Source organism: Balearica regulorum, chromosome 3 (assembly GCF_011004875.1).
Source record: "Balearica regulorum gibbericeps isolate bBalReg1 chromosome 3, bBalReg1.pri, whole genome shotgun sequence".
Taxonomy (NCBI): Eukaryota; Metazoa; Chordata; class Aves; order Gruiformes; family Gruidae; genus Balearica; species Balearica regulorum.
Genome location: NC_046186.1, coordinates 79,452,214 through 79,479,417, shown reverse-complemented (window position 1 = coordinate 79,479,417; position 27,204 = coordinate 79,452,214).

Genomic DNA, 27,204 nt, shown 5'->3' with positions numbered 1-27,204 from the left:
ATGTTCAAATAAAATAGATTTTTCTCAGAGGAAAAAAAAATTAATAACATTTTACTGTCTAATGTATATGTTACTCCAAGAGAAAAATTAAACAGTATGCAATTGAAAATGCCATCTGCAACGCAGTCACAATTTGTTACTCTCAGCTTTGTTCATCTTGTAATTATCATATATCTTTACCTGAGGCAGACTTAACCCTGTCCATATGTATTAATTTGATACACTTTTCAATGCAAATACTGTTCTTTGTAATTGTTTTTAATTAAATTTTGTGCAAAATCAAAAATCTTCTTTTGCTCAAATGCTCAAAATGTCATATTTTTCCAAAATGTTCAAAAGAATTTTTAATGAGCTTGTTCTGTTGTTTTATAGGTCTTTTTTGCTTTAGTCAGCACTGTTGAACTGGATTACAGACCTTTTCAGAAAAACTTGTTATAGATTTATTTGATTTACCAGAAAAAAAATTATTAATTTTTTTCATATCATATGAAATGAATATATATTTAGCTACTTAACAATCTTTTGGTCACATAATGTATATGTGAAGGGCAACATTGTTATGAAAAATGAGAGTTTTGAGGAATAATGTCAATATTCTGTACCGTTGGAAAGGGCCCTCATAGCCATTTGTGCAAAACAGAAAACAAAGAAACAAAAAAAGTCCATGGTCTGTAATCCTAACATTTCATACAAAGGTTACCTATGATATTTCCACCATGTGGGAATGAAAATTTGTTTCTATATGGAATATCTCTGTTTAACTAGAGAAAAGTAAACATACGTGAGAAAAGGTGACAGAATTATAAAAGATGGCATAATTTATAAATTTCTATATATAAACATTGCACAGAAATGTAATCATCCACAGAATTATATTTAATGTGTTAAATGTGAGGATACATACATTTGAAAATGTAAGGAAGAGAGGCGTTAAATCTCATTTTGCTGTAATTGCAGTTATCAAGTTGCCATTTAAAAGACAGCGCAGCCGGTAGCAGAAGGGTAAGAGGCCAGTGCTTGGCTTCGAGGAATCATTTTGCATTCATTAAGTAAATTGGAATGACTAAACGGATTTGCATTACATATATGATATTCATAAAATGCACATCTATCACATTGTATACCTGGCCTCGCAATGCCGCATGGCCACACAAGCAAGTGGTCATCAAAGTCATTGTCCACCGCCTAATCCCCACTAAGAGCACGGTGTAATGGGACCAAGTCCCTGCTGTTACCAGTAGCAGGGATGCTGTTCCAGTCATCAGAGCCAAAGGAGAGGCATGGGAAATTTTAAGTGAGAATTATGGGAGGGGGGTGGTGGTAATATTACTGTTGCTATTATTATTAAGATGAGTTTGAGTTTGAGGGGTAAGAAAGCAAGACTTCTGGCATACATTTCTCTTTTGGGACTTGAAACAGAAGCAGTAAACTTCAAACTAAGTTGAAACTGAGCTGTCATTTACTGTTGGAGGTGGTTTTTATACAAGCAGAATAAAGGAGACATGGAAACATAAACTTCTCTCACAAAGTAGAACACCATCTATGGCAGATGTATCTCATTAGTTACAGGTACTGATAGCTGAAATTAATCAACTAGGATTAAAAATTTGAAATCAATCTTTTACCCAGAGCTCAAACCAAATGAGAATGGTGGTCACATTAGAGTAAATCCACAGACTTCAGTGGAACTATGCTGATTAACACAAGTTGACTTCTCGGCCCAGGGTTCTTCTTTTTTTTTTTCAGCCATGAAAAAATATGGGCTACGTTTCATGTGCATTTCTCTTTGTAAGGGCTATTGAAATGCATATTCTACAGATTTCAGTAACTCATAGAAAATTTTTATTATTATTATTATTGTAACTAAGAATCCCTAAAATTATACAGGAAAATTTTCCATTCTCCTGAAGCCCACGTTGTCATTTATGCCTGTATGACACAAATACAATATTATCACATATAGCCACGAAATCAAAATGCTATCTACTTTGTATGTTTATCCTTGTATATGTACAAAGATCGCTTAGATGAAAAACAAATTTCCTTAAAAAAAAAAAAATTAAAACCCACAAAAAGTGTGAGTGAAAACATGGCCAATTCTAAGTAAGTTTGGAGTCATAAAATGTGTGAAATGTCTCTGAATAGTTGTCTAGTGGTTAAACCATCAGCGTCCCCTTTGGGTATAGATGGCTGCTAGCAGCAAAACGATATGGTTATGGTAAAGGCTTCTTCCACCCGCATGCTTAGAGGCACCAGAGACACTGCAGAGCTTTGGCAAGAGGAGCAAGCAAATCGGCAGCAGGCAGTTTCAAGCAGGTCTCCCAGCACAGTGGAGAAAACTCAATCTTGGTCACTTACACTTTTAGGTTGACAGGTTAGGATTAATTAGCTGAATTTGAAATATCTAGCCTAAGCTAGTCAACTAGGGGTTCCCTATGACAGAGGAGACACAAACAGGCATTTTGTCGGGATTTAAACATCTAAACATAAGAAAGGCTAGATCACCCTTGGTAGGTGCCCCCCTCTCCCTTTCACCTTAGGAGTGCAAGGAAATGGCCTTGTCTACATGCCTGTGACTTTGGTCAATGCAAGTTGGGTGAGTCGAACCCCATCATCATTCATGTTTGTCAAATATACCCTATTATGTGCCATAAAGAGACATGAGAACACTATAGCTGTCTGGAAAGATGCTGACTGTTACCTGAAGGATGGCAAACAGCTGGTTACTGTGTTTTCAAAAGAAAAAGACGCATTGCTAATCTGTGTTAGGGGATTTTTTTCTTTTCTGAAAATCTGGAGGGCATTACTCCCAAAATTTACTGCATACTGTTCAGTTCTGTAGAAGGATTCTCTTAAATCAAATACAATGACTTTTTTAATGACACAGGATTTTTTAAGGGTCTTTTTCATTTGAGAGGTTCTTCCCATATTGAGTGTCTTAGGAAAATGAAGAGGGCCAAATCCTACAGTACTTGAAATAATGCAGGCAAAATTCCCATTGAATTCAGCCAAGGTTGAGGACAGACTGTGGGATCTGGATGGAAGTAACGATCATTCAAGCAGCTGTTACTGATGAAAGTATTTGCCAACACCTTCCCAGTGGCTTGATCTATTTGATTTTGTGTATTGCAAATTGTAACCATCGCAATGAGAAACTTGCTGAGCAAAGAAAAGCAGTGGGATGTCAGCCACCTCACAAGCAGGTACACACAGACTACTGCAGGAGTGTTTGCTAGTCATCCAAGCGGCACTTTTTTCAATATGAATAACAGTATTTCAGAAAGATGACCCTAATTTTTCTTTGCAGTCTTTTGACTGCATCACAGATATGATGATCATCCTCTTTCCCTTGAAATGCATTTATTCATTAATTCTTATGACTGTTTCTATTCTGAGAGATAAGAAAATTGAAGAAAAAAGCCATAAACTGTAAGTGCATTAATATCCAAGTGGACTTTTTCAAGCTGAAATATACTGCCCTGTTTATGAAGTGAAAGGAACTTGCATACTTTCAAAACAGTACCAGAGGCTGGCAATTTTCAGTAAGCTGAATTCACGGTCAGAAGATACAAAACATACAAACATACCAAAAAAATCTACAAAACTGTTAAACTATGCCAAGAGACTAAGCCACTTCTCAGGCTTAAATTTTCCTCTGTGCTCTCCTGCAAAAGGAGATGCAGATATAGAAGTAACTTCATGTGAGAATTCAGGAACGGGTGTCAGAGCTGAAAAAATGCTCATTTATATATATCAGAGTTATTAATGGATTTCAGTGAGATTTATAATAGAAAGTAATGAAGTTTCTATGTAATGCAGATTTTTAATATATGCAAATACAACATTTCTTCATGCCTTTAATTATGTGCCATTAGTTACATTATTTAGATTCCACAGAGATTACAAAAAAAATTGCAGTGGTTTTGTCCCTTTTTTTTTTTTTTTTTTTTTTTGGTTTAAATAGTTGAATGGTCTGTGCATAAGGAATTAGAGCTACCAAATCATGGCATCTTTTCCAAAAGCAATGTGACAATTCAAAACTTTTAAAAAAGAAAGTCATTCTCTTGACATGAATGTTTCTGGTGCTGTAATATCATTCTTTTTCATGTACTGAAGCTCTGAGAACTTTGGCACTTTCAAATCCCCAGAGTTCAACATATCTTTTTTTTCTTTTTTTCTTTTTTTTTTTTTGTTGTTGTTGTTGTTTTGTTTGGTTTGGTTTGGTTTCGTTTCATTTCGTTTCGTGTGGGTTCACACACTCACTGAGTTTAGCTTTGGGTTTCTGGGCTCATGCAAACCCAAGAACTCAAAGCGATACTCAACCATAATCATGAGTTTTCCATGGTTTGGAACAGAACAGTAAACTTTCTGTGGAGCTCGGAGAGGGGATTAACTAGACAGTCAGTCTATACTTTGTAAATTCAGCCTGAGTTCATTTCAAGGGTTGGCAAAACTTGGAAAATCTTTTTGACAAATCTGGGACAAATTGAGGATTATGAAGACAACTCAAAACATACCCACCTCAAAAAAAGGCAAGTAATCCCTCCTGTGTTTCCTTTGTGCCCCAAAAAGCCTCTGACAACCCAGTTGCTACAGAAAGAAGGGAATTTTACATGGCTGTGAACTTCATAAAAAAATTTACACAATTCGTTCAAAGAAAGGCTTAATTGTTCCTATGCCCTTTACAGTTTAACTGTTGCATCTGTCCCACATTCAGCTGAAATACTTCTAATTTGTGCTTAGCTACATTAAAGGAAAATCAGGTCTATAATTCAATCTTGATCAAATTATATAAAATATATATCTCTCTCTAACAAATGAGTCTTTATTTTTTCATTTCTGAAGGCACCTACCTACATTTGACCCTATTCAAGTCATTTTACATTGAAGTCCAGATCTCAAAAAAATTAGCCTAAATTTAAAAAAAAAAGCCAAAATGAAAAAGAAATGTACAGTCTTTCATTATTTACATACTTAATGTTGTTTGATTCAGAAACCACAATATAAATATTTTCTTTTAAAAAAAATCTCTAAGTATCAAGATGTATATAAATATTCTACAAAAAGATCAGTGTGCTCTCACTAAAAACAGATGCCTTGAAAATCTTTGGCTTGTTTTTAAGAAAAACACTTAAATCATTTTTTTGAGGTCTAGCCATCTATACATTCAAAGAGCAAGTGCTTGCAGAAGAAATACTTCTAAAATATATATTTATACATATTTCATATGTATATATGAAAGTCTTTACTTAATATTCAGAAAATCCACTGTGGTGCAGGTGTACAGGACTTTCTGAAAGAGACTTGGGAATGAGACGCATTTACCAAATGGCCCCTTTTACAGCAAAGTTTATTCTGCTGTTTGTAGCGTCCCAGGAGCACAGCGAATGCCTTCAAGTTCCCAGCTCCTTCCAACAACAAAAAAAACCCTCCATGAGTCTGGATGAGCCCGCAGCCTGGGTGCTCTCACACAGCCGGAGGAGCGCGATCCAAGGAGACCGCCGGCGGTGCACCCTTTGGGCACAGGGCTCAGCCGGGCTGCTGGGCAGGGAGGTCATCCCAAATCACAGCCGCTCCTTCCACATCTGGGGGAGAAGCTGGGTTTGCTGCAGCGCTTGGCCAATATAGCAGGTGCCAGAAAAAGAAAAAAAAAAAAAAAAGCCTACAAGTAAGCCTTCTGTTTGGTAATTGTTTATCTGGGTCAACTGCTTGCTGAGGAGTACAGACTTGAACTTGGCACGACTCCTCAGAGCAGCGTGAGTCTGTCCCATGCAGCTTTGCTTTTTACTGGGATAAAACATAGTTCCAGTATTCCAGTGATTTAAGCGTCTGAGTTGTTTTCTTCCCCTGGCGTAGCTTGCTTTAGTTTCCTAAGTTTTCCATGCTTTGGGAGCACTCACTGATCTACACTGGAATGTGGCCTTTTATTTTTATTATCATCTACTATGTTTATTTTCGAGGTAGTTGTTTCAGGTCTCTTGTCGCTAAGCTACAGCACAGCTGACAGGGCCTTATCCAGAAACACTCACTGACTGAGTTAGGAAATCAGGGCAAAAATCACAACTAAGTAATTGTGAACAGATGAGGCGGGTTTCATCCCTCCTTAATTTGACAGCCTAAAATTTAGGTATCTGGTCTAAACTAGTCCATCTAGGCTCTCTGTCTCATCAGAGGAGAGACTTAGCCTTCTCCAAAGAACAGTTTATTTCACAGTAAGTTGGGCAGCATGTAAGATGCATATGTCTCCCCTGCATTTTTACAGGAAACTTAAATGACTGACTGAAACTAGATGCCCCTTTTAGGTGAAACGAAGCCCACCATTGGTATCTGCATCTACCATGAACATGGCACTCCCAAAGTTTTTTCACTGGAGGGTTTCTCAATAGCTCTGCAAGGAAGAAATACTCCGAGCTGGCTAACAGCAAGCAGCCCCCACTACACAGAGATTTTCAGCATAGTATTAGTTACACATCTCCTCAGTTGTTGTGAAATATATGACTATGCAACAGAGCAATTATAAAATGGCTTTCATGCACAAATATAAATGTGTACAGAAAAGATGTTAAAAGCAAAGACAAATGAATACATGATGAAGTAATTAGAAACAGATCACGCTATAGTGTTGTTTGGAAGGAGTGTTTTTCACTTGGTTCTATTGATGTAAGGAGGCTCACAAAGCGTTTAAATATGGAAGAAGCTTTCTAACACATACTAAGTTGAAGAAAAGAAACAAATAATTAAAAAAAAAAATTCTTCCACTGCTGTTTCAACTGAGTACAGTGTTCTTTTTCCATACTTCTCCTAACAAATCAAATTACGAAGCATAAACAATACATTTTACATAAAAACCTAATGTATATGCAGAATTATTTTTATTGTGGAAGGCGATGTGCCAGTACTTTCAGTGTAAGAATCAGAAGGGGTTTCTTCTAGTTTTGTTGGCAAAAGTAGTATTAGACATGTACCAGGATTTAACCACATTAAGTTGAAATACTCTTTGGCCCAACTGCACTGAAGTCAATGGAGATTATACTTCAGGCTCCTTTATTCTTAAGGTCCTTTGATATTCCAGAGGGTAGTTTACTGCTCAGGTTTGCTCTTCTGAAAATCAAAATCATGTTTTGCTATCCCTTTCCCCAACATGATAATAAGTCCTGGATTCCCTTTTGTTAGAAGTCAAGGATATGTGAGGCAAGACTCTGTGCAAGCGGCTTTGTCTACGGCTGATTTTTGTCCACTGGGTTTTATAAGACATTGATTTCTAAACATTACACAACAATGCACATTTAATTCCAGTTTTTGGGTAGAAGTCAAACATGAAATTTTCTGGTCAGAAAACAGGCAGGATGGTTTTCTGGCAACTTAATGCCATTTGGCTTTATAGTTAAAGCTCATAATATGTAAAGCAATCTTAATTACATTCTTAGCAAGGAAAGAAAACAATCTCAAATACTTGGGTTAAATCCTGGAAATGGACAGTTCTAGCAATATGCTATATAATCTCCCCAATGTGGGTGAACTGTCAAAAAGAACCGTGTAAGGAATATTATCATTTCTTTGGCCATGGTCCTTTACCAGAATTTGTGATGTGTTACATGAAGAGCTCAAACCACACGGCACGCACAGCCATTTGTAGAAAACTTTCCACTTCTTCATGCTCTGAGACTAACATTGAGCTGAATTCTCATGGATTTCAGGAGGAAGTGACAGCTGACCACGGATTTGGCTCAAAGATCAACTCTGGTTTTACATCAGGAGCCATTCTTTTCTAGAGGGCAAGTAAACATTTTCACATGCATGAATGGAACTGGACATAAGAACATCTGGGCCATCACTCAAAACTAAATGACCTCTTAAGTGAGATGTGAAAAGAAGAGAACACTATTTCCTCATTGCTAATATTATAGTGCATTCTTGTAGAGCTGAAAGGATCTCATTGCATGAAAAGAAAGACCATCCTGCAGTGAACTTACAATCTAAGTGACAAGAAAGACTAAAGGCAGAAAAAACTGTGTTTATTCCCCAGTGTCAGCTGCAATAGGATGAGGAATAATGGCCTGTCAAGAGTAAACTATTTTATATCATGTATGACTCAGGCGAAGTTACCACCTCATTCTCTTCATAAAATTTTTAAAAAGTCTTCTTCCTTCTTGACTCCAACATTCTCCACCCATCCCCAAAAGAGAGCTTACTATAATCAGAAACTTGAGTTGAAAAAGCAATACCATGAGAGTTTACAGATCTGTAAGGGTTTTGTTAATATCAATATAGTTAAAACAACAGTTGTTTGAAAATTATGCAGACAGGTGTCTGTACGGAAACCTAAAATGGATAAAACTATAAGCAATTAGCTGAATTGTGTTTAAAGTGTTAACTCAATGTTTGTATCAGCATTTTGTACTATGTAGATCTGCTTGCTTTAGACTTTTCTGCCTCTTTTGGAAAGTCTGGAAATTGAGAATCTTCTATGTAAAATTAGTAGCAGTTCTGACATTCCTAACAGCTTGACATTTACTTTTCCAGACTCAGACATGGTCAGAATATGTATGTCAGTGCATCCTGTTAAATGTGGGCCATTCATTTAGCAAACGATAGCAAAGGTGGCTATCAACCAGAGCTTTGTACTTATTTTCTTACAGAAGGTGCAAATACTGCAACCTTTATCTAAAAATTTGCATTTAAATTAGAGGTAATTTTAACCTTGTATTTCCAATAAAAATAAAGAAGAACCTTATCTAAGACTAGTAAAGTGTAGTATTAAAACATAAAGACATTGCAAAATGTAATCATCCTGTCTTCTTTTTAACCCAACATCATATTGGGAAAAAAGTATTTCATGGTTGTGTACATGTATATGCCCTTCAGTCTTAGAAGCTTTTCAACCCACAGAACAGCTTAATAGCTTGTAAACCTACTTGCTGCTTTCAGTTAATTTTGTCAGAATAGGTTGTACACTATCCAGAGACTAGTACAATCCTACAGGTTCTATACAAATAGGTGTCTTCCTAAATAGTTAAGGAGTCATTAATATAGCTGAGAGACAGACAGACAACAGAAAATAAGAATTAAGTAATAGTGATCCCCAAGATGGTATATAGGTGTTGAATGGCTTGAATACTGTGAAAATTACTGGGGTTCATTTGACCTGCCATGTGTAAGTTGAAAGCCAAGACGTGTCTTTAAATAGTCACTTCTTTGATGCCAGGATTCTGACTTTACTAATGTCTGTCCCTCAGCATCATACCTTGAGTCTATTGTTTGTTATTTAAGCAGCGTGTGGCTGCTTAAATAGGCATTCTTGATCTCAGTAAAATGGACAAAAGTCAGTCCAGACCTAACAGGTCTGTAGGCTGGATGGCTTTGTAGCTATGACTATGCTCACTTTATGTGAAGCATAAGGCAATTTTGCCTAACCTACATTTTTCTTGAAGATATTCCATCTTCTGTGAGCATGGAATGAGATAGCATAAAGATACAATGTCACCTGAAAAATTCTCAGTAAATTTAAAATAATAAACAAATCTCAGAGGTTAAATTTGCAAGGTTTATAGCTACTAGGAACCATCAGATTCAAGATGTGTTCTTAAAACACTGGGGAAAATGTCCTCTTCTTATACTACACAGTTTACACAATTTTCCTCCCCCCTTGTTTGTGTGATTCAGACTTAGTTGCTGCTCTTACCAGCTGCCTTTATGGGTGGCATATCCATGAATTGTGTGGGAAATGATCCCACGCAAGCAGAGGATAGACAAGATGACCTAGTACTTTCAGGCTTTTTTCTTCTAGCTGTGCTAGCTGACATCATTTGTGGTATGACTCTTTGAATTCCAGACTCTCTATATACGAGAGATAAATGAGCGTACAAAATGTTTAGTGGACAAAACACAAAAACTAACAGTAACTGAAATCTGCCTCCTTAGGCTCTCTTTGTAGTCCATGGAGAGGGAGAAATGCTCATTCTGGTGGTTATTTGAAGTGGACAGGTATCTTCTGGAAGTGTCACTGCCCTCAGGGAGTGAATCTAGGGAGACAAGGTTCCCAGGGCTAACATTAGGCTTCATGAATACCTTCCCCTAATTGTTCTTTTAAGTTCTTTTCAGGAATATTTCAGTCCAAAGAAAACCAGGAGCCTGGCCTGGAAAAAACAGGAATCTGGCCTTTAAAAAAATGCGGGTCGAAGGACTCTGAGTGGGTGCAGCCTGTACACCCTGAAGTTAGAGTGGCTCTCTGGCAGACAAATGCTGTATATTCCATGGAACTTCCCAGAGAGCAGGCAAGTAATGTGTTCATCATAAACATCTGAAAAAGATATGTATTTATTAATCAGGATTAAAAAATTAGTTATTTTCATTCTTTAAAAGAAATAAAACCTGAAACATGCTAATGCAGAGACTGACTTGTTACATACAGCTTCTGGAGGAGCAGGTGAAAAGGGTCATAATTCAGAAATTTTGAGGCCCATTGTGACAATTCAACCCAGTTGCTGGGGATAAGGAGTTTCTACACAAGACTGTGAGAGATAATGAATTACAGCCTTCCCCAGTCTAACGGGCAACTTACTGTTTCAGATAAGGACCATCATATATTACATAGGCTGGCCGACCTGGAGCCAGAGAGCATCATCCATTATAACTTTCTATAAAAGCTAATTGAGTTCAACCAATTGTTTCATCCAGCTGATGCATGCAGACAGCTTGCAACAGAATATTTAAGTCCCCTCAGCATAAAATGAGACTCTGGGCAGTTCTGCATGAAACTCTTCATCTTTAACTTACTCTTTCACAACCTTGTGTCAGGCAGGTCTGTCATTGTCTAAGCAAGCGTGAAACCAGAGACACACGGAGGCATATAGCTCCGTGTTTCTCTCATGCACACACATGTAAATTGGGCATCACTCTATTAAAGCCAATGGAGTAATACATATATGACATTCCCCCTCTCCTGTATTGGGAGGAGAATTAAGCCTTGCATAAATGCTCAAACATGCAAGCTAATTCATAGAGCTGTATCTGCACATGCAGTTATCTGAGCGTGTTTACTACGTGCAGCTCTCTTACCTGGGCTGGAAAGCTCAGGAGAATAAGCTGTATTAAACAATAGCCATTCTTTCTTCCATTTGGGGGAGAAGTATTGGGGGAATAGGATGACTCCTAGGAACTTAGCACATCTGAGCTCTTCAGGGATGGAAATAACAAAAGCAAAAGTCCTCAACACAATAAGAAATAAAATATTATTTTGGAAGAAAAGTGAGTAGGTTTTTGGGGGGTGGTGTTGGATGAAAGTGTGCTTCCTTTTTTACTTTTATCTAAATCTGTCTCTAACACAAATCAGAGCAAAAGGAAGCATGAAAATGTGTTTTATTATCTGCACGTCTTTTATCTTGCATTTTGAATGTATTTCTCTGTACTGTGGCTTGCTTGAACAAGTACTTTTCATTGTAAACACTTTCGATTGTTTATACAAACTAAATGTCAGCTAGTGCTAAATGCATTTGCAACAAGAAATAGACCAAATCAAAATAATGGCAGATGTATCTCAGGCAATATTAAAGGAGTTTAAACTGCAACTGTATTCAAAACAAAAAAATCTACATCAAAGATAGAAACACATGGTTAATCTGTCACATCTGTTTAGTTAAGTGATGGCCTTAATTACTTTTAGTCACCCACGACTCTCATGAACAGACTCTACTTTAAATTTAGATTCAGACATTTTTCCATTTCTCTAATTAGGATTTATTCATGTGTAAACAAGCTCAGCATTGGCTTACCCACACACATTTACATTTTTTGACTGTGTGGCCTTGCAGAGAAAATCCTGCATGTTTTATGCATATTCATATAGTTGGCCTCCTTGTCCCACATGTAAGCTGCAGCAAATAGCTTGTTGACCAGTGATATTCTTTTTTTTTTTTCCATGAATAGTCTTCGAAAGGAATATCCATAACTGAAACCTTGATTTGCAGAATCATCTTTCTGGTAAACAGAGAGCTGTTCTTTCTCACGCGTCCCTTCTTTGGAGTATCCGGGATTGAAATATGTCTTGGTTATTTTTTCCCTCCTCCTCTTTTCCACATATTCCTGGTAGTAGATGGAGCATGGAGAGATTTCAGCAGGCAAATGAAACTTCCAAATAAATTTTCCCATGTGATGGTGGCTGGCCATTGACATAATAATCAGCATTGATTTCATTAAGGGTTACAAATTTGTGGATATGGTCTTTTCTTCAGCCATCTCCGGAATGATTTCTCTCAAGCACAGAATAATGCAGGCCAAGCACATTCCTTCAGCTTTAACCCTTAAATGAACTAGATTAGACACAGAATGACTATTTGGTGCAGGTAATGCTACTGAGAGTCCCTCAAGATAACATATTCCAAGGCATGAAAAAAAGATTTAAGCATGTTGCCAGAGTTTCTCCCCTTATATTTATCTCAGTGCCCTTTGTTAACAGGCAGAAAAGTTTTTTCAGGACCATCCACGTTTTTTGAGTGTCCCAGAAATATGATTTACCATGTGTTCATGACTATCATTACCAATTTACAGAGGAAAGAATTAAAAGGATTAAGTGGCTATTCTACAAGCTCTCGGCTGTGTCAAGCACTCTGCGATATTCCATCTTAACAGCAAGAGCAGACGGAAGCTGATCCATTCAGGGTGATGCTACACCTCGTATGACATCTCACAGTTATATGCAAATGTTGTAAGCAAATAAGTTTAGAGTGCTTTATAGTATTTTTCTCATTTAGTTTTGTAAAACTCATTTTTAACCTCTTCACATTTGCTGTAGCATTATCTACATTTATGTGAACATTTTAGTACAATGGAGTACACGGTATATCTATTGTATAAACTATACCATTACATGCTTGTTTAAGTAAACTAAGAAATCATACTTAGAAAATTTTTCCTGATAAAAAGCTTAAATTTTGCTATTTAAAAATAATCCTTATTTAAAAAAAGAAAACCCAACCCAAACAAAACCAAAACAAAAAACTGTTTTATCCCATGCCAGATAATATCTTCTCCCCTGTGCCTTTCAAATATAATCTTCTCTATGGTCTACCTGTAATTGTAGTTTAACTAGGTGGTATCTGGTTGCTACAGCCAAGCATTATTTGAACACAATTGCAACTGCTCAAAACTAATTCTATTGACAATAACTGCATTATATGCATGTCAAATTGATACAATCAGGTTGAGACAGTTTTCTATATAAACCACATTTATTTATGCCTGGAGTCACTCCACTGTCACTGGACTTACACAGTATTTAGAAAGCTGAAATCTGCAATTTAGATTCAGATACTATGCCATTTTTGAACTATTGCTAGCAAATAATCCTTTCCATGCCATTACCATATGTTGATGTAGCTCTTAAATTTGACCTAGGTCCTTTAGTCTGTGCTAAGCATTTTCAGATCCAGATGTACGCACCCAGCTTGAGCAGACTGTGAATATTGTTGCTCTCTGAAACTCCACTGACAGAAGGCAGCCTTGCTTTATGAGATCAGAAAGAACCCAGGTTATAAGAAACTTACACATCCATTTAACATACGGTAGGCATTTTATCTGAGTACAGTCTCTTTAAAGTTTGCTTAAGGAATGGAAATGAAGTGACAATTTACATCTTACTAGCTCTGCTCAAAGTATTACCAAAAGACGCTTGGTAAGAGAAAGGGAGAAGCAAGGACAGTGGTTGTGGTTGTGGTTATCTTAGCATCAGCATCTGTGATGGGAGCACTTAGCATGGTTAAGTTTTGCAAGATGGCAAAAGCAGCTGAGGAGGGCTTCTAAAAAACATAAAGTTCAAAAGGTGTTAGAAAAATTTAAAATGGGAGAAGAGAAAGCACTTAAGGGATTGAGAGTCATTAGAAGAAATGCGAGCAGGATCCTACTTAAACATTTTATTTTTTGGCAAGGAAGGAGGTAGAAGCCTTTTGACTTTAAAGCCACTTATAAACTGGCTTAGCCCATACCAAACTATTGTGGCTTGCAAATTAGTATCTTTATAGTCTTTCTTAACACATGTAGAAAAGACGGCTTACAAACAGTGAATGATCAGAATGGGCATTGGATCACAGAAGAAATAGAAAGCAAATGCCCAGGTATGGGCTGCGGGGCAAAGTAAGCCTACATATTGTCAGAAAATCACTTAACAAACATATGATTAAATAAATAAATAAAACAGATTTTTTTTTTGTCTTCCAGACATAGCTAATACTGGCCTCCTATTTCAAAACAAAAGAAAAGCGCCTTTCTCCATGCAATGGCTATGACTAAACTCATCTATATTTAAATGCAAAGATGCCCACTTTTTGCTAGCAGCTTCCAGGTATCCAGCCTTGCTCTCCAATTTTGACTATATTTTTAGATGAAAATTGTGCGAATATCCACTTTTGACTGAAGTCAGAGTTATACTTACTGGGGAATGATTATAAAGCTTCTTTGTTTTTCAGTTGCTTCTGCAGATTTGCATGCATTTACACTGAACATTTTTGCTTGTTACCTCTCAGAAGGTTGTTCCCTTCCATGTGTCCTAATAGCGGTATGTGATGGTACTTTTAAACTTACTGTGATTTTTTTGTGCATGTTACTATTTTTCCTTGGGTTTTTTTCTTTCTCTGATGTGACATTTATACTATGGGGGTTTTATTTGTTTGTTTGTTTTAGGTCAGAGGCCTGGCTCTTCCAAATGTGGCTCTGAGCATCTGGCCTTGCTTTTCTACCATTTTTCTCCTGATCAAATCATCATGTGTATAGACCCGAGTGTACTCTATACAATCAAAAACGTGTTTCATTTTCTGGTGAATCACTGTGGCTGCCAAACACAACCCAAATGGCAGTCTGAGGAACAGTGTCTCCTAACGGGAACAGAGAATGTGCAGAAATGTTTCCTTAAGGCACCTGCCAGAAACCTGCTGATGCAGCACGTGTAGAAAAATATTTGGCAACAGTCATTTCTCGGGTAGTGAGAAATGTTGCCTTTGCAGATATTTGCTTAATTTCTTTGATCTATCCATAATAAATGTCTCAGTCTTGTCTTTCTACCCTGATCAGTTAGTGTACCTACTCAGCTGATTCTTCTGGTCATTTTAATGACTCTTGGACAAATTTTGCTCATTTATTTTGCCTCTACTTAAAAGCAAAATAGTCTTACACAAAGCAGGAGTCACAGACTCCTAGTAAACACTTTGCTGAAAGGTCTTTAGTAACTAACTCAGAGACACCCCAGCATTTTTAGTTGTTTTTTATCCTTCCTTACCCTTTCAGTGAGTGCACCTTTAGATAAAAATCACCAGATCAACACATTTTTAGCTCATTAAAGGATGCCTTTCTGCTTAATAACTAACAGTGAAGAGAAAACAAAATAAAGCATGCTACAGAATGCTTCTTTAGGTGACAACTGTCTATGTTGAACAGGCATGACTTGCTAACATAGGTACAGGTTGTGCAGGGGAACGTCCCAGCACTCATGGCACTACCTGCTCACCTGGCTGGTTAAACACGCTGTCAGGCTGTGGTTATCTACTGCAACTTCCAGACAGCAGCTAACAACTAACCTGGGCCAACATCTCCTCTCCCACCCATCCTATCTCAACTCCTTGTCCTTCGTGGAACATGACAAGGGTGACCAACCGCAGAATGTGTTGATCTGAGTGAAAAGTAGGTAGGAACAGCAGCCAAATGATTGCATAACTGATCATCTCAGTTAATATCTCTCTGCAGCCACATTTGCTTTCACACTGAGATAGAATCTGCTGTTTCGGTCCATGGCAGGATATGGCTGGGATGTGTTTCTAAAATGATGCGACATTTTCTGCCATTTAAGGTCACAGATTAGTACAAGGAAAAACACTGAGGAAGGTTCAGAGCAGAATTATCCATCGATCTGAATAAGAATGGCATCTGCAATTACTCATGCTGGGACAAAAGTCACAAGAACCATTAATCCTCACGCTTCAGGACATAATTGAGCAACAGCTGGAGTCAGGAATAATTTTCCTCTATGACAGACCATTGCAAAATTTTGTGTATTAGGGGGGTTTATGTCTACATTGAGATGGCTGGCACCAGCTCAGTTGAAGACAGAAGGTCAAATTAGATGGTTCTCTGGTTTGTTCTGTAGCAGTCATTATGTTTGTACACTGATACAGTCACTGTAACAATCCCAAACTGTCTCAGGCATCATGTAGGCGTTAGTGGCTGCTTCTTCATGCTCTGTTTTCCATCTGCTTTGGATAACCTGGAAATTAATAGCAGTTGAGTCTGTGGTTAAATCTTGTGCCAACAAGTGGCAAAATGAGGATATGGAAGTGCAAGAGACCATGCAAGAAATAAATATCCCCCACATCACCCTGTTTACCTTTACCAGTACTCACTAACTAGCAGACACCCTCTATTAGGAACACCCCTCTGCGGGGGGGGGGGGGGGGGGGGGGGGGGGGAGGTTTCAATAGCTTTGGCATCACTTCAGTGCCTCATTATGAATAGTTGTGTCTCTATGATTAGCTCTCAGGTGAAGTGCTAGCAGGATTTTCATGAACCACAAAATGGAAATGATGGAAATATAAGAATGAGTGAGTAACTTAACTTAAATACAACTAATATGGAGGTTCAGTCCTGCACTCTGCTCTTCTCAAAATAAAACCTTGATGATGTTGATTATTCAGCTAATTCAGTACGCAACCATGTGTGAGTTAGAAATGCAAATTCAGTGTTAGATAATTTGATTCATACTGATAATGCAAGGAAATTGGGAAAAAGGGAATTCATTCTCCCCCAGGTATTTCCAGTCTTGCAAGTGTGCATGGGTTTAGGATTTATATTACCACACTCATTAAGACAAGGGAGCTGCAGCCTGTTCTGAACACTACCAGAATAGGGAAATTTTCAAATTCTGTCCCACTTCAGGCTCATCTATTGAACGCTTCTTTTAGCTTAAGCCTGACTTCTTCTCTGTCTAGACTGGGTGGTAGCAACCAGGCTCACTCATTGCCCAGTGTAAGCATGAAAAGCCTGAATGAAGTCAGAGGAAAGCTCTGTAATCATCTAGTATAATGGATGCCTAGACAGTCTTCTCATTTGAAGGTGATTGATAGTTTTAGCCTCTACAGTTGCTTAATCAAGTGTTGCTTGGCTTTCATTCTGCTTCTCAAGGGTAAAATCCAATTCTGTGTAGATCGTAGAATATTTCTAATAATAAAAAATAGCTTCAGAACTATTTATTCTTTATATGGAATATTTACACAGGTGACAACTTTGCTATTTCTGAAGAGGTGAATTTTAATCTCTAGAAAATGGCTATCATTGTGCAGAATGTACATCCTGTTATCATAGTAACAGACATGAAAGAAATTTTATACCATAGAAAGTTATTTACTGAGAAGTTTCCAAGTAACTTAGAGCAATCTTGCTGTGACAGAAGACCAGGACAAACTGAAACAACATGAATTTAAAGACATTTATGAAGTGTCCTTCTATTTGACTATCTCTTTTCAGTGGCTGCAGTGAATAGAAATAAAAGCAAAAACATTAAAGGAAATTGCAAATAACATAGACGGTTCAGTCACAAATTAAGTCACTTTGCATTTATATAAGACACTTTATTCAGAAAATTTCCAGGAGAGCCGTTCTGGAAAAGTCTGGAAATTGAGATTAGTTTATATACTATTCTTCACATTTCCAGGTTTATGTTTTTCAGAACTGAACAGTTGATTGCTAGAAGAAAAGCATTGAGAACTTAATTTTAGTAACCTTTAAAATACCCTGTAGAGGACATGTAATATGGATTATAAAATTATTTATGCTGTAAATTACAATTTCCAAGCAAGTAATCTATAGAGAAATATTAACCAAACATAATAACGTTAAAATTACAATATTCTCCCAATTTCTTTCTGTGTATCAGATATAGAGAAAAGGAAAATTAAGAAGAAGAAAACTCAATAGCAAATTTTCTTTTTTTTCTCCACTCACTCTCTCCTTTTTTTACCATTGTGGGTATTCATGTCATCTGTTCTACATTAGTTGCACACCTCTTAATATGTTCTCTAACCAGTTCTTGTGAGAGATAAAGGGAGATTGAAAGGAATTGAGAAACTTAAAGGCGCTGGGAGGGTCATGAAGTCAAAGATGGACACATCATAAATCAGAAATGATAAGAGGTTTGGGAACTGTGGAAGCACAGGCTTAATTCATGGGAGATGCATTCTAACTGTAGTCATGCTGTTTAATATCCACACTATATCTTCCACAAAAAGTGGTGTATAGAAAGAAGGAAAGTCAAGCTTATACCCCATTGATTTATTTTATTTTTGCTTATACTTTTTCATTTACATATGTTGCCTTTGTAGCACCACACTACATAAGCCTTCATAGTTTCCATAGGCCTTGATTTGCTCCAAGAATATTTTATTGCCTCGATGTATTTTCTAATTATAAGCTTCTAGTTATAAGGCTAAGTAGCATGTTCTTAAACTGAGTTCTGATGAATAACTAACTGCATTAAGTCATATCAGCTGGTTTTATTTACCTATCATAGACTTACTTTAGTGTTGAAAGGAGGCTTAAGCAGCTTGTATACAAAAAGCCAGGAGTTTTCAAGTAGGAAGATTAAAAATTTGTACTGACATATGTTCTCAGGCTTTTTAGAAAACTTCAAAGAAAACAATTTCCTGAAATATTCTGAAATCCAAGTCACAGAGAGTTATATTAATGCTCAAGTGCCAGTTTCTCAAACTGACCAAGGCTAGCTTACTACATTCATACTTATTAACTTTAACCACTTGCATCACATTACTGATGCTAGTTGGAACACTTTGTAGTTAACTCAAATAAGCACATACTTTCATAAAATCAGAGATACATTATACATGCAAATAACTATTCTGGTTTAACTCTTAAGTAAAATGAAAAAAGTAAACCAGGACTAACAGAAAATAAATTATGGTTTAGGTTTTTTTAATCAGTTCTAATTATTTTCAATATTATTGATTCCATTGGGTAAGCAGTTAAAAATAATTATGTCATTTGTACTGCCAATGTACCTTTATTGAGTCCAACACTGAAATAAGTGTCTTGAAACTACTTTGTAATTATGAAGAAGCAGCCCTGTAAATATAGGCATGGCATCCTTTTTCTTCCTCCTTTTGGCCTTGCTCAGTAACATATTCCCCTTAAGGCTGGCTTTTACTTAAACCTGTACTGAGGCTTAGCTTTGTAATTCTTCCACTCTTAGACTGTTGACCATGGTAACCCATGCCAATCACATTCACTGCAAAAGTTCATCTAGCTTTAGCACCTGCAAATCTTTCCTTCAGGAGGTGGGATTAGTACTGTACTATGACCAGACAACTGTCTTGAAGGAATTTAGTGAAGAAATTTAAAATATTAATTCCAATGCACCCAAGGCCATCCACCTTCCTAGTTTTCCGAGGTCAGTCCTTCTTACCTTGCCTCTCCCTGCTCTATAGTTTGGCTTCTCCTTAGCCCCATGACCTGTATTTTGCATGTCAGAGAACATATCTCATCATTGTTAAAATCAGACAGCTCTTCTCTCTTGTGCCTTCAAGCTTCTTGGACTGGTTTGAGTAGACACTGATGACTGAGAGCTAGGGTATAAACCAGTTGAGATGGTATTCTTCTGCTTTTTGCATACCAATCCCTTCTTGAACTAATCCTAATGATAAAAAAAAAAAAAAAAAAAAAAATCCCAAACTGAACTAAAAAGTCGTACAAACATATGGATCCCATGATATTGCTAACTTAGAGCAGATTTAGAACTAACCCGCTACACATAAAAAAAGATGTCTTTTGGAACATGGTAAGTAAATAGAAAACCACTATATGGAAATTATTTATTCATGTGACACTGAACAATACCCTTGTTTGGAGTGGCTAATAGATGTGAGAGTTATGTTAGGCCTCATTCAGATTACAGAAAATCAATTAATAAAAGAAATGCAGAGTCTTCACAACAGAGATAATTGGACTTCCTGTGTGCGGAAGTCAGAGATATGCTTCAGGAGACTTATGCTTGTCCTTGCTTGAACTAATACATGTAAACCACACTAAGAAAATAGCCCAAAATTAATTAATTCTGACTCTGACTGTATGAGCTTCTTTATAAAAAATATAATGCAAGTGTGAAAAAAGTATTAAAGACAGTTTCACAAACTCTAGCCTTTATTTCACAGCTTGCTGTATCTCTGTGGTCATGTCCATGCTGACCATTTTCTTTAACTGTTTTGTCATTGAAATAACACTTCTACAGCTGCCATGCTGGTATCACAGTGGAGACATTGGTATATAAAAGGCAACTGGATTTCATGATCTCTTCATCTCATCTGACTCAGAACAAGGCTGGATGATATGGTGGGAAGGAGAGACAAAGATCACTGTTTTCATGTCTTTGCCAATATCCCCACCATTGCTTCTGCAGGGAGAGTTGTACTTCTAAATTGGATACAGAACTAAAAGCAGACAACGATGCTCAGGTATAACAGCCCTATCATTTGGTGGACCTCTGAGCTGGCTGTACATAAACCATTCCTGGATTGGGAGACATGGCTCATTTCTATGAGCCATCCTGCTGTCAGGCACTTACACAGCACTGGGGCTGGAGCTTATATGTGCCCCCATATTTCTAGACTTTGTAGAACGTTTAGCATACAAATCCAAATTTTTTGTGGCAGAGTAGCCTGCTTTGGTCTTAATCAAATTCTTGACTCTGAATGTATTTGTCCAAAGAAACTAAGACCTGGACTCATATCTTAATTTTTTGTCAAGACACATTGCTAATCTTTTGAAAAGGGACAGAATAACCTAGGATTTTGATGGATAAAAGAAATTACATCCTTTTATTTCCTGGCCTCTGCTCTTAGGAACAGCATGTGATATAAGGAGGATCAAAATTGTGCACACATTGATTCTGAGTTGCGGGACAAGAGAAAAAAAAAAATGAAAACTGTACTCTCTTTTACAACCAACTGGCATAAGTTTCACAGTTTCCAAAAGTAATATAAGTTACTGATGCATAAACATATTGAGAATAGTCTGTGCTCTGTTTATTTCTGGTGGAATGATGAAAACCATTGAGTGAAGGCCAAGTATCAATCTTAGTCAGCCACACTGTGGTGAAATAATTGCAGCTTCGTTGATCCAACTCAATCCATCAGTCACGTGTACTGTCCTGGTAATTAAGTATTTAACAACCTTTGTTCTTCTGCCACAAAAGGCTGTGGTGAAGCAAAATTTGGATCAGGCTGCCATGAAACAAAATAGAAAACTGTTTTTATGATTATTTGCAAAAATGAATTCCTTATTTTTGCAAAACTCAGTGAAGCAATTATGTATTTCTGTGCCACTGCCAAAAATGCAGCACTTCATTTTCCTCTGTTCAGCGAGTGGTTTTTCTATGTAGGCATTTATGAGTGAGAATATATGCATAAGGGTTCTTTGTGTCTGTTGTGTCAATGATTTAAAAAAAAAAATAGAGTATGTGGGGTGGGGGTAAGATGATTACTGTGACAAGGATATCTATTAGACAGCAATATAGTCTACTCAGAGAAGTGATGGAAACGTCAGTGTTTAAGATTGTAAAACTGAAGTGGACATATGGCCAAAAATATTCGAATGGGAACAATCCTTCCTTTCAGGTATATGGGCTAGAAGACACAGAATTTTTTTCAACAGTGATTTTATTTTAAGGAAATATTTCATAAACCTCCATTTGAAAATATTCTTATTGAAAAGAGCTAGTATAACCTCAGCAGAAAAGCATTTTTTGTTGGCTTGTTTCCTTTGTCTTTCCTGTCTTTATTTGCTGCCATTGCTATTTGAGAAAATCAAGAAACAAAACTAAATGAGATTGTGAAGGATATCTGCTTCAAGTGCACTCCTATCTCCTGAAGATATGAGTGCAGGACTTTCCTCCATGTATGAGTCCCATGTGAGCTCAAACCATTTGTTTCCTTGGGCTCCAGGTCAGTGCCTTCATTCAGACAGTTCTAACAAAGTTTGTATATAATGTGTCATCTTTAAAGCTAGTGGCTTGAAAACATGAATGTAGCTTGATTTTTAAGTTAATGTCACATAATTTTCATAAAACCAGCAATGTCCCCCTATTTTTTTGGGACACACACACACACACACACACACAAAAGAGAGTCTTTTTCCTTTTTTTTTTTTTTTTTTTTTTTGTCACAGCAATGAAGTATGTGTTTTAAAATATTCTTCAGTACCAGAGACCTTTTTCTGTGAAGGAGATTGGAAAAGCTGAAAAGAATTGGGAAGAAACTACTCATCTGGTTTCATGAAACAAAGAATCCAGGAAAAGGCTACAAAAACTAAGGGAGCCCTAGCAAGAGCAGGGAAGATGGACACTTGGCTCCTTACTTAAAAAGGTTACAATGAGGAGACAGAGATAAACACAGCCTGCATTTTAACTCTTTCATGCTGCAAAAAAGCTGTGATGGTATAGATGCCCCATTTCTGGCTATTTGAGGAATCCCTTGCCAAAGAAGCTGTGAGCCAGACACTAAGAGTCTCAGGATGAGCAGCCTGGGGAGGTGAGAGCAAGCATCATCTGGAGGGGCACGAAGCCTGGGCGTACACAGCAAATCACAGCAATGCCAGGGATGAAGGAACCCCAGGAGGCTGCTGCAGCTCAGCCTGCCTAGGCAGGAGGTCAGGAATCAGAGATCTCAGGGAGGATTTAAACCTGTTTTTGACTCCACTGGCCTGGCCTGCAAGCTCCTTGCAGTACAGTACAGAAAGCACAAGGGGATTTGATGAAACACAGGGGTGGAGTATTTGCAGGATTATGTTAGCTAAACAGATTTGTCAAATCCCATTTATTCAGTAGGTTTTTCTCTGGACTGAGATAACAAAGCACATTTAAGTAGTGAGAGCCAAATTTTCCCTTTTGTTTTTTTTGCTAGTGTCAAACCTGTGCTAATGAGTTGAACAGCAATGAGTCTCATGCTTCATTTGCTTTGGAAACACCTAAAGAGATAATATAATGTTCCATCAGTGCAGAGGAATCTTGTGGCAGTCACAAATTCACTGACGCTTTAGATATTTCCCACTGATTTACTCTCCTAATAGTCAGAAAGAACTGACAGTAATATAAACCTCCTCCAGAATCCAGGAGATAAATGAAGGTAAGCAACCCAGGTACTTACTCAGCATGGTGGGGTTTTTTTGTTTTGGGGTTGGGTTTTTTTGGTTTTTGGTTTTTGGTTTCATTTTTGTTTGTTTTTTTTTTTTTTTTAGGAAAGGGTGGGCAGATAGGTCCTTCAACTCTGATACTCAAATTCAATGAAATACACATTTATCTCCATTTCCATTTCATGCAAAGAGAGTTAATTGCTTCATTCCTTTCTCCTGGACCACAGCCATGGTTTGTTTCCTGGATTGCCGAGTTACAATGTTCTCTTCTGTCTAAAAGCAAGACCAAGGGCAATAGTTCTAATATAAAGATGCTCTATTCTGTGGGAAATAAATATGGAAAACACATTTAATTAGGACATTTTTAACTTGCTGTATCTAATGTAGTGTATGTGGCAATGTGGCACAATGTTAGTTTTCAGTTGCTATCTCTATAAAAAGGCCACTCTAAATAAATGGTTATAATATTTTCCTACTTCACCACATCATCATAATCTGTCTATATTTTATTTATATGAATGGATGCACATATGTACTTTTGTATTCCCATACTTTCAGCAGTTGACCAGTACATTATCAAATAACTACTTATTTGAGGGAATTGAATTTATGACACTTTCCACATACCTAACTTTCAGAAAATGCTGAGCATCCAGTGTTCAAGGCTGTAAGGCAATGTAATAAATTCAGCACTTAGAATTGCCAGTCACCTCTACAGATCTTAGTCATACATTACCAAAAAAAGGCTTTTTTGTTGGTTTTTTTTTTTTTTTTCCCCTGACTGAGTGCAAATTAATAGTGTCAGCTGTAAAAACCCATTCCAGAGTGATTCCGAGGAGGAAATGGACACATTCACTTATATTTTGAAAACATAAAGATGTGAAAACTGATAGTTATAAGGGATTTCTTGCAAAAGACTGAAATCTAGAAAACGATTGGAGCGTCTATTACATAGTTAGGAGAGAAATTTTTTGGAGGACTGGGCTTTTTTTTTTTCTTTCTTAGAGAATGAGCAACGTAGTAAGAAAAACACTGACTTGCTGATTCACATATCCTGTTGTATAGCTGTCATTGTGGCTTTTTTTTCCAGATATATTTTCTTGCTGGAGGAATAAAGATCTGGTTTTAAGCTGGCACTTAAACATATGTGCATACAAGAGTTACACACCATCTATCTGTTTCTCCTTCTCTGGAACAGGACTTTAAACTCGTCTTAACCGTACTGTAGCACCTTTGCTGCAAGAAGTATTTTGGTGAAGTTGTGCATCTTGCTATGAAGAAACAAGACAGCTTCCCAGGATTTAAGTGTGAATCCAGAGTTCAAGCCGATCTCTTGTGTTTGCTTCTCCCCATCACACTAGAGATTCAGACTCATACATCTATGAGGCCATTTGGGCTTTCGTGAGTTTCTCTTCATAGGAAAATTTAAAACAAATTAATCCTTTCCTTTCCCTTCCCTCTCTGATTCTCTTTCCTGGTTTTGGCTCTGCCGAATATACCATATTTTAAAAAAATGTGGAGCCAAAGCATATCACCATTTCACATTCTGTTAATTTTTATCTGAATGTGATTCACAACGCATCCACAGTTCCTATGCCTTAATTCTATATGCATGTTGTATAACAGCCAGCTCTGGGAAGAGGCACTCCAGTGATGTTAGCTGGCTAAGTCCTAACAGCTGGTTTAAAACATCAGCGAGGTGATGGCAGCCAAAAATCCCCCAGTAGTTTCCCTTTAAGCAGTTGCTTGCTGTTTGCTGCTCCTCCCAGGCTGGCAGTATGCTGACAGCCAGCAACCAGGTCCACAAAGGCGTGGGTGCTCTCGGTGCTGCTGATGCCGGTGTCTCCGCACAGCTTATGCCATTGCACTGCCTCTGCTTTTTTGTTGTGCCTCCCGTGTTCACTGACACCGAAGAAATCACAATATGGCCTGCTTTGGTCTAAGTGGGACATCAGTAAGTGGGCGACAGGCTTGATAGTTAGCTTGGTTTTGTATCTGTCTAGGAATATCTTTCCACCTACAGCAAGTATGTTCAATCCATGCCTGTACCTGCTCACGTGTGGATCCCATCTCCACAGAAAACTAGCCTCGAAAGCAGCAGAAGGGGTGAGGCCAAGGGAGCAGTTGACTGGGAAGACAAAAAGACCACAGCTGAAGAGACCCTCTGCAATGGAAGACAGCAGGGTCATGGTTTGGCCTGCTTTTGTTTCACTTGTTCACTACTTTTGCCAGGCAGGTGAGCTCCCCAGTCTCACAGACCCCCACAGCCTTTCTGGCATTGAGGGCTTGATCTCAGACTGAGTCATATCCCTTGTGTTCACTCCTGGGGGTTAGCCCAAGCATTGCAGAGCTACAGAGCAGGCCAAAATACGTAAAAAGAAATAATTAGCAGCTCAATGCACCTACGGGGATGCTTCTGAGCCCTTGAACAACAGAAGAAAAAAATACGCAAAGTTTGTTCTCCGTGTATTGTATGTGTATCCTGGCAATAACTGTAGTACTGTGACTGCTTTGATGGCTGAATGGGGTATTACAACAACTACAAGGTAGCCTTAAAAATCTCTGCATGACTCTGTATTATAGTAACTATTAAAGAGTTGACAGCATCTGTAGGAACAGACTGTACTGGGGCAAAGGTTCCAGCATGCAGAGGGGAAAGTATGCAAATGTACTCATTCCTGCACTTAATTTGTATATAGCTCTTTTCAGGACTATCATAGGCTTTCCACTTTGGATTTAATTTCTGATCCACACATGACATTACTCACACATTAGTGAGTTGCAGACTACGAACAGAATTTCTTCAAGCAGCAATACCAGTGCGCTCAGGTAGCTTCCTCTAAACTTTGCATCTAAAGCCAGCTTGTCTGCAGTTGCATATGAACTACCAATTACCAATGCTTAAAGGACAAGTATGTACAGTGTAGGAAAAATAGGTTCTATTAAAAGGAAGAGGAAAATCATTGATTTGAACCACGTGATGAAATTGCTCATGCAGCTATTAACAAAGCATCCTCAGAATGTTCCACCAGCACCTATAACAATTCCCAGGTCAAAAAATTAGAGAAAAAAATCTAGAAATAAAGATAATTTATTCTCATAGTACTCTAAAAAGTTGTGCTACCCCAAGCACCCAATACATCATAGACATAAACAGAATAAAATCAAAATTAGTGCTATATGAGGCTTTGACACTACTACTTTCAGAAAGCTCAAAGCAGTTTTGAACAAGATCAGCTTGTAGGAATAATTTTAAGCAGAAAAACATGAACAATAATTGGGAATTGCTTAAGAATATTTTCACTTGTTAGTCAAGAAGCTGCAATCCCATAATCCAAAAGGAAGGCCGCACTGTTTAGAAAAAAAGCCTGACTGACAGTGAAAAATTAAAGCATCTATTTAAAATATATCTAGCTATTGGAAAATGAGGACAATTGGCAGAAATTAAAGTAAACCAGAAATTAAGACTTAAAATTGATTAGGGAAACTAAATACTGTAACAAACAAATATAATCCTTGCAGTATTAATCATTTTCCAGTTGTCAATGGTAAAATTGTTAATTGTAGTATGAAAAGGATAGAACTGTTCAGGAAATATGCTATCAGATAAAGCTTGAATAGGACATTAAAATGAGAATTTCAACATTTTCCACATTCAGTACATAGGGGAAAAACAGAGGCTCTAACACCTCACAGCTATCACAGAAAAATCATAGAAAAACATCTTGATGTGATTTTAAGAGGCTATCCAGTGCACTTCCTGACCCCAAAAATACCTTTGTCTTTCATGACAGCTGTTGTCTAATGTGTCTTTACAGACCTCCAGCACTGAAAACTCTGCAGTACCCTTTGACAATTTGTTCTATTGTTCTCCTATTCTTGCCCATATAAAGTTGTTTCCCATCTAACCTTTCCAAATATCTTTTATTTCTTGCTTCAGATTAATCCCACTGTTTATTGTCCAATCCACCACGGTCACTGAGGACAGATTATTCCTTTCATCCTTGCAAAACACTTTTACGCACTTGAACA